General features: G+C 36.4%; 1 pseudogene; it reads right to left on the bottom strand.

The window, feature by feature from the left end:
• Positions 1–6,773: 6,773 nt before the first annotated feature.
• LOC143533661 (putative carboxylesterase 18 pseudogene) lies at positions 6,774–8,568 on the bottom strand (annotated as a pseudogene).
• Positions 8,569–9,438: the final 870 nt, after the last annotated feature.

Genomic DNA, 9,438 nt, shown 5'->3' on the forward strand with positions numbered 1-9,438 from the left:
TTCACCGCAGCAGCAATAGCTTAAGTAATCGCAGCTTGAATAGTAGGACGTAAGGATGCTTAAAATCTCTCAAATTTTTGCTCTGATACCAACTTGTAAGGCCTTGAGCCCGGTAGCCTTACCTTCGGTGTTGGACTTACTTATAAACTCATTTTGATACAGCGAAAGCATAATCAATATGCAGTGGAAAATAAAATTTTTACATAATAACTTCCTCCTCTAAATAATCTTTAATATGGATAGCCTCGTGCGCGCCTCAAGTTTACCACGTCATCAATAATACCTGCATGCATACTAAAAGTCAGCTACACGCTGAGCGAGTTCTAAAGTTTCTTTACTTACCACTACATATAATTCGTAAATACATCACATTTTTAATACACTTATACATGGCAAAATGCTTATAAACTTTATTATTTTTTTCTATGCCTGTCTATCAATCGTTTCGTAACTATATTCATATGCACCGCCCCCATCCGAGCCTCCTATCCTTGCTCGTAACCGAGCCTCCTATCCTTGCTCTTAAACGAGCCTCCTATCCTTGCTCATAACTGACCCTTCCTATCATTGATCATGACCGAGCCTTCCTATCCTTACTCATAATAGAGCCTTCCTTGCTCGTAACCGAGCCTCCTATCCTTGCTCGTAATCGAGCATCCTATCCTTGCTCGTAACCGAGTCTCCTACTCTTACTTTTAGCCGAGCCTCCAATCCTTGGTCATAACCGAGCCTTCCTTGCTCGTAACCGAGCCTCCTATCCTTGCTCATAACCGAGCCTCCTATCCTTGCTCGTAACTAAGCCATATAAAGTTAGAGGGATTTTCCATCCTAACTTATTGTGCATACATGAGGCCGAAGGCTCTACGCATGAACGTATACACATTCTTCTATACAAAATATGCATACTCGTTTATATTCCTATAACATTGTACGCAATCATTAGTAGGGTTTGTTCCTTAACTCTTTCTATTCTATCAGCTATCAATCAAACATTCAAATATATATTAATGAATTAATATATAGACACGTTCTTACAAGATAAATGTCATTAACTAAAATTATATATATATATATATATATATATATTCTTTCACATACGAATATGCATACAGCCCCAAAAACGTTTAAAGGAAAAAGGGGGCTAGAACTCACCTATAGACAATTCATTTCCGAGTTAATCGTAATTCCTTTCTTCAACTGTGCTCGACTAACTGTTAATAACGTACACGTATTAATCCTCTATAATTCCTTATTATTCATTTCTAAGTTAACGGGGTTAACTTCCAACTCAACTGAACCGACATGCATTCTTCTTTAGCCGTTCATATTATTTAATATACTTTAATCCTCATTTATTGTTATTATATATTTATATTATACCCACTCCATTATTATTAACTCATGTCCTCAATGCATTCATGAGTTTAACATCCTTAGCGGGTGCGGGTTTGTGCCGGGCTCATATTTGACTCATGCTTAGTTAGTTTCTCATTTGTTGTTGATAAGCTAACCGTTATTTATAATTTCATTCCTTTACGTAAGGCGGGTTACCGGTTGCTACACATCATTACCATCCTTTTATTATTATATTAATAACTTATTATCATTAATATTATTGTTATTATTTTTATTATTATTATTATTATTATTATTATTATTATCATCATCATCATCATCATCATCCAAGCATCTCCCTTCACTTTAACATACATGTCGAAACCCCCCCCCCCCCATCATCACTTTAATCTTCATCTCTTTCTTCTTCCCCTCTCACCCACCTTCACCGCCGCCGCCACTTCCCCTGGCAATTCCCTCTCTTCCTTATCTTTATTTTCTCCTTCCCTTCTCCATTATTCACGGCCACCATCACCTGCACCTTCCTTCCTTCATCTCCCTCCATCTCTGGCAACCGTGGTGTCAACACAGAAGACCTAGGATGTCTGGCCATCTCTAATCCATTCGTATTCCAACAATTCGCATAGGATACAAATTAAATTCGGCAAAGAATTCGCACGGCAAGGGTTTCTCTTAGGATGCGACGCGAATTCAAGAAATCATTCGCATAGGTTTCTTTTTATTGGGGTTCGCATGCTGGTTTTGTCAATTCTGCATCCTGGCCGTTCTTGGGTGCTCAATGGTGGACAGACAAGGTAAGGTTTGGATGCGATTTTCGAAAGGGTTCGGATACGAGACTCATCGAGTCGTTTCTGGTTCAGATCTGGGTCGGTGGCTGCACCTCGGGTTCGCGTCTGCCCGTTGCTCACCGGAATGGGTTTCAAACTCGCGTGGGATCTCATTGCAATTTGTATTATTATTATTTGTATTATTTATTTTCTTGTTATTGTTACGATTCAATTGAATCCCTTGTATATCGAGTTCGTTTATGTCGACTCTTTTATGTTGGTTTGACCTGGTTACATGTTAATAATCTTAAACAGCAATTGAACTAAATGAATATAATATTTACCTTTTTAGTGTGATTGGACTAGATCTAGGATGGATGATTGGATTTGGAATGTTTGGTGTGCAGGAGGTCTGTTTGTGTGTGTATGGGAGTGATAATGACTGGGAGAATGATGACGGAATGATGAGGATAATGATGGAAATTAGGGTTTATGAGTTTAAATAGGCAAAGCTCAAAGGCTTTTAGGCCCAAAAATATGTTTTAAGTCCACTAACCTTAATAATCTCATCCTTTCTTATTGTTTAATTAATTTAATCCAACACCACACGAAGCGATAACTAAAATAACTCGTAATACTTTATTTATTGTCGAAACGAGAACGTTACAGTCGAGCATGGATAAAATAAAGGAAGATCTCAAAGGTTCTAAGTACAAACTTCGAGCATGGTTCAATCCCGAGCAAGCTTCACACCCGAGTATGTAGAAGATTGCTCACAATAAGTCACAAGGCAGGATTGAAGAGATTGAGAAGTACATGCTTGCTCGTAGGACATATTCGAGCAAAGCAAGGATAAGTTATGAAGATTGAAGTCTGCAGGAGTAGAATATTTTCTACTGAAAATATTTTAAGTAAAGTCTGCTCGAACACTTGTTTCGAGTACGCTATGCATTACAAGTATGCTCGACAAGGAAACATCATACTCGAAGACTTGTTTACACTTGTATTTATTTTTGTCATTATTATGTAATCATTAGGGTTTCTAGAAGGAATGTCTGGGTCTATAAATAGAGTCATAGGTTTCCCATGAAAAGGGATGAGTTTTTACGGATTACGAGAGCATAACCACAAGAGCTAATATTCCTCTTATGCTACCTCATACCGCCGCCGTCACGAAACTCTAGACATTCCATGCAACATTAAATCACTGTTCATTAAACGATATATCAATATAGTGAATCTTTATCTACTGCTTTTATTGATATTACTAAATATTTATTGTCATTTAAATATTCGTTCCCGATATTTGAATATACTGATTCCGCCGGTATATTTAAGAGGCCTTTAGGTTATTAGATCTAGTGTGATCTTGTCAACCTCTATAGGTTTTGCGCTAGGTCCGGTCCTAACAAGTGGTATCAGAGTTGTGTAAGCTTGCTGAAGGCCACGAGACAGAAGGTTGAGTATCAAAGTTTGAAGCTTTAAAGGCTTTTGTGCGTGACTGAGTTCAGATCTGAAGAGAAGTCAAGCCATGGATGAACAAGAAGTGTCGACTAATAAGATCCCGAGACTAGTCGGTCAAGAGAACTACATCAAATGGAAAGTGTTGTTTGAGGCCGCTGTTAATTACAATGATACAAAACTATGGAACTCCATTAAAGATGGACCCTATGTTCCTTCTCTTACCCCAAATAACAATGCTAATGTGGAAAGGCAGATGAAAAAGAGAGAGGACAAAGCCATGTCCATGCTGAAGTTAGGACTTTCTTGGGAGATTTTCAGCAGTGTAAATCATCACACTAATGCTAAAGCGATGTATGATGCAGTTGTAGAAATGTTTGAGGGAATGTCGAGTTAAGGGATATTAAGAAGGATCGATTGAAACAACAACTTGTCAGGTTCAAATTCAAGGATGGTGAGAGATTGAAGTCTGTACTGCAAAGATTCATGGCTATAGTGAATGAAATCAGAACCATATATCTATAGATCTCTGATTTTAATTTCAACAAGAAACTACTCACATCCTTATCTGGTGAATGGTACACAACAATCAAATTCATCAAAGAGAAGGAAAATTTTCCCAACTTTAAGTTGGATGATGTGATTTCATTTCTGCAGGCTGCAGAGCATGAAACGATTGAAAATCACATGTTGAAGGAGGAGAAACCCAGGTCTCAAGTGACTAATGCACTCGGATAAAAAATCAACGAATGGTATGGTTCGAATGGAAGTTGCTCGACTCGAATGGAATGAAATGAAATGGGAGAGTGGAGTGGAATGGAATGGTTGAGTGGAATGGAATGACTTGAAACAAAATTTCCAACCGAATTGAACCAAAAAATTTCAGTAGGCTCCAAGAGATCTTTTCGCTAACCAAGAACTTACAAGTACACCCAAACACTGAAATTTCACAAACTTTTCACAACCAAAACCAAAGAAACTGGAACTTTCTTTTGTGAACCCACAACTCACTTTTTCACACAAACCACACGTCTCAAACACTCAAAAAAATATCAAGACTCAAGCTTGTGACCCAAAAATTACAACTAGTAGAGCCGAAAGTTCTGATACCAATTGTAGATCCCGAAACCAGATCCGACAATGAACAGCTTTGTTCTTGATAAACGGTCGAGATGGGTGGGATGAAATCATACGATCGAACAAAACAATATAACAATAATATAAATAGTGAACGACACTGTAATCGGTTAAAAGAAGCAAGAACCGACCCCACCCAAATGGGTTAAGTGAACCTTTTATAGGGTTCCCATTTTTCCAAAGTTTACATCTTAACCGTACAAAATAAACGCACCGAGTGCGAAATAAATCGACTAAAAGCAAACTAGAACGACATACACAATCCTAAAAACAATATAGAATATTGGCGCTACACATAGCATCAAACACACACACACACACACACACATATATATATATATATATGTATATATGTTTGTGCGTTTGTGTCTAGAACTCATTTGGCGTGCAAGCTTTTAATTCTAATAATCTTCATCCCTACTCAAACCATTGTATAGTAGTAACTACTTCATCTTGTCATTTACATTCTATATTAGAACTTTAAAGTAATCGCTTCATCTAAAGCATAGAGCCTACCAAAATTCTCTCATTGACCAAGTATTCACACACTACAATGCTCACATTAATCTGATAGCGGCAAAACAATTGATTCACATAATTAAGCAAACTCGTTAAAGTAATCCCACGTCCAAAGTTGTCGCTTAAACCCCAAACTTAGATGAAAAATGTGTTATGCTATAACTATATCCTTGCGGTAACTATATATCTATGCGATACCTATACCGTCCGACACAATACATAGCATGAACTATATCAATTCAACTACTACCATGCATGTGATTACTTAATAACATGCGAAAACTTACTTCAGTTTTTGAGAAACCCTAATTCAATTTGTTACGGGTGCTCGAACCGTTTAGTCTTGTAAATAAATTAGCATCGTTACTATATTCCACACACCTCGATTATCAATCCTTTGTGGTCCTATGCAAAACCATTAATAAAGCTTTTTAGTTGACAAGTACCTTATACCGAACCGAACCGAACCAAACCAAACCTTGCAGTTGAGATTCGATGATGTTTGGAATCGTTTTTGTTCTAACAAAGGAGATGAGGTTGGGGTTGATTATTAATAAAGTATTAGGATAGTTCCACATTACCCTCTTTATCTACCAAATCTCATTATTTTCTTTATATTTAATATAAATCAGTTGCCTCAATTAAATACTTAAAGTTTATCAAACGAAATCTCAGGATGTTACGGTTACACACATTCATGTGATAGTGATATGTAATATAAATATATACGTAAATCCTAAATATTGTCAATTATGTTAACCGGTTGTTTAAACAAATTTGTTGGAGTAAATAACTAAATGTGCCGTTTATATATTCGCATAACTGGATGGTTTTAGCCAAGAGTCAAAGCGGATCAAAGGTATTGCAAAATGTGTATAATCATACGGAGCTTATCTGGAATCTATCCAAAAGAAACATGCAAAAAACCAAATTTATGAGCTTTGAGTTGTTTGGGTGCTTACAACCTAGTTTTCCAAGTGTTTTGAGTTATGCGAATTAAAAGCCGTCAAGTTGGTTTATTGGAATATACGTTTTAATTTTTGAACATAGAAGTTAGAAATAATTACAACACATATATAAAATCAAATATATTCAATTTTCTTGTGATTTTAATATTTTTAAAATCAGAATAATAAATGAATTCGTTCTTAATTGTCTGTATTCAAGCTGGATTGTTCACACACACATATGAATGCCAAAAAACATAACAAAACAAAATAAAAAAACCAGCATGTAAATAATACTAATACAATGGAGGATTAAAGAGCGTTTATAATTCAGTTACGTACAATATACATTAACTCAAATGCACAGAAGAAGAAGGTAAATATGATACTACATATTTACAAATATTTTAGCATAAAAGCTACTTGTGTTTATTTAAAAAATGAAAAGATAATCAAAGGAAATAACATACAAATGAATAAAAGTTCATAATATTATTAGTCTTTTCATAAACCCCATGTCAATGTAAATCTTCTAAACCTGAAAGCAAGCAATATACAAAGGATAATTGAGCATGTGAAATGAATATTATGAAATACATGAACAAATTAACAGAAACAAAAGATTTAGTGTTTGGAGGCTTTTCGTCAATACCTTATTTAAGACCTTGTTAATGAAGTCCTTCATATCTAACATAAGTTGATCGGATTCTGGCAACTCCGAGAAGAGAAAGAACTCATGAAATGTGTTTGGGTAGTCAATCAAGTACGCTTCCTTCCCGGACTTCTTGAGCCACTGGTAGTACCTTATATGTCGGTCCCGGAGGGTATCAAACCCAGCCGCGACCACCATTGTCGCGGGAAAATCCATTTTGGATATGTCCACGGCATTGGGCCCGGTAACATTGATGATAGGATGGTCTCGGTTGAAGGGTTCACCTAGGGGCATGAACGCGTTCCAAAACCAATCGGTCCGCTTCATTGTCACGAGAGGTACTGATCCATCCATCCGTATTTCAGAATCTGTTCGCTCCTCCCCGCCGAGAAAAGGTTGAATCGCCACTAGCCCAATTACCTACAAGCCATCATACTGTTCATCAGCAATCATGCGGGTGGTATTTGTTGTTGAATTTTAGATCACTCATTTCTTCTTAATTTCTTACAAAATACAACTTACGTGTGTACGATGCTTCAATTAGAAAGATACGAAGTTGTTGATTTTTCAAACTAGGAAATTAGATATGTTTATATACGGATAATAATGCATGAATCCAGTAGCATATGTATACATATATATAGTTAAGTCGTACCCGGAGTTGCTGGAATTTGAATTGGGAGGCTCTTAGAGTCACATGATGAGCTAGGTGTCCGCCAGCGCTATCACCGACGATAAAGCACCGTGAAATGCTGGCATTCTCCGGCAGCCATTTTGACCGGTTATCTTCATTGTCCAGAAATTTCAGCACATCAAACCCATCGTCATGTTGGGAAGGGTGTCGGTTCTCTGGTGCAAGACGGTAGTCGACAGAAACAACAATGGCACGCAATTCGCTCGCGAACTTGCGGCCCACATAGTCTAATATCGCCACATCCGGGGAGAGGAAAATATATCCACCGCCGTGAAAGTACACCATCACCGGGAGATCTTCTTCAGCGTATTGCGTGGGGACAAATACACGGAACCAGAGATTGCGAGTTGGATCCACCATGACATCGTGTGTCTTGACACCGTTGACGGGTATGGACAATGCCGGGATCTGAAAGTCCACGAGATTGAGAAGACCGCGGGGCACCGTGCCGTCATCCCGGAGAAGTGGGTCGATTGCAAGGTCTATTGCCGATAGTACAATTCGTGTTCTCAAGGGCAAGGATAGCTGAGATTTCGGAGTTTCCGCTGCTGCTGATGATTCCATAATTAATTGAAAGACTTTTGTGATCAGAGAGGTACGTATTCAAAATTCAGGTTGTGTGACAAATGCTAAACACATCAACTCTATTTATACTGCAAAATATGCGACGTTATATCACACCATCTTTGATTATTTCAATATTTCAGTCAAATGAAACCTTCACCTGCATGTTCACACCAAAAAGGTTGGTCATGGTCAGGGTCTAGTTGAATTAAAAAATTCATCTTCAGTCAATAACTAATGTCTATTACAACTTTTTAGTTTTGTCAAAAATAAAAGGTTGGTCATGGTTAGGGCAGTTAGGGTTTATACATTCTTAATGTTTATAAAGTTAACAATCAGTTGTTTGACTTACCAGTAATAATGTGTATATTTAATTGCAATGGAGATGGTTATTTACGCTAAGTAAATTCTAAAATTTGTGACTAATTGCTAAGCTTGGCTTGTAAACGAACACAAACAGAGTGTTTTCATGTTTGTTCGTCTGACTTTAACTATTTAAACGATTGAAACGAACAATACAACATAAAGAGCGGGATTTTTTGTTTGTGTTCATTCATTAACAGTATAAACAAATGGTTCATGAACATAACAACCGAACATAATTGAACATAGTTGAACGTACATAATTGAGCTAAAATCAGTTTAAAGTAATTTAAAAAATTATGTGTTGGACGTAAAGGATTTATTAAAGCTAATATAAAATATATTAACGGACGTAAACTAACGAACTTAACAAACGTAAACTAGCGAGCGTTAATGGACGTAAGGGTCTTTTAAAAGGTATATTGGTAATTCAGGCAACAAACATATTGTTAACATATTCAATTTGGGCTTAATTTGCAGCAGATTAATTTTGGTCAAACTTAATCAGTAGCAGCCCCAGATTGGCAATTTGATATAAGTATGAAAGGGTAATTTTGTCTCAAAATTCAATGCGTTAGGTTCATTTGACTACAAATCAAAGATTAGTGTGCTATTGACTTTTATTTTAGTAAAAAGTCTGCTAGGTTTTAAGTTGTTATTTTGATTTTGTGTTAGTTTGAGAACAAAGGACTAATTTGGAATGTTTTAAAATTCAAAAAAGTTTTTTGTTAAAAGGTTCTAGCCTAATACTTGGTTTTGGTTCGACTTTTGAGAGTCAGAGCTCAAGTAAAGGTAATCTGAGAACTAACTTAAAAATTTTAATAGTATAAATCTTAATGCTAAATTTATGAACTTTTGTGATGTTTCTTTCTTTTTTCCGTTCCAACATTATCTTGATTTTTCCTACTAAGTATGCAAATCTATATATTTATAGTAATTGTAATTTTTAGTCACATTATCTGCATATAGTAAAAAAAA

Source organism: Bidens hawaiensis, unplaced genomic scaffold (assembly GCF_021521415.1).
Source record: "Bidens hawaiensis isolate Kalapana, Puna unplaced genomic scaffold, B.hawaiensis_p1.1 tig00000760_1, whole genome shotgun sequence".
NCBI lineage: Eukaryota > Viridiplantae > Streptophyta > Magnoliopsida > Asterales > Asteraceae > Bidens > Bidens hawaiensis.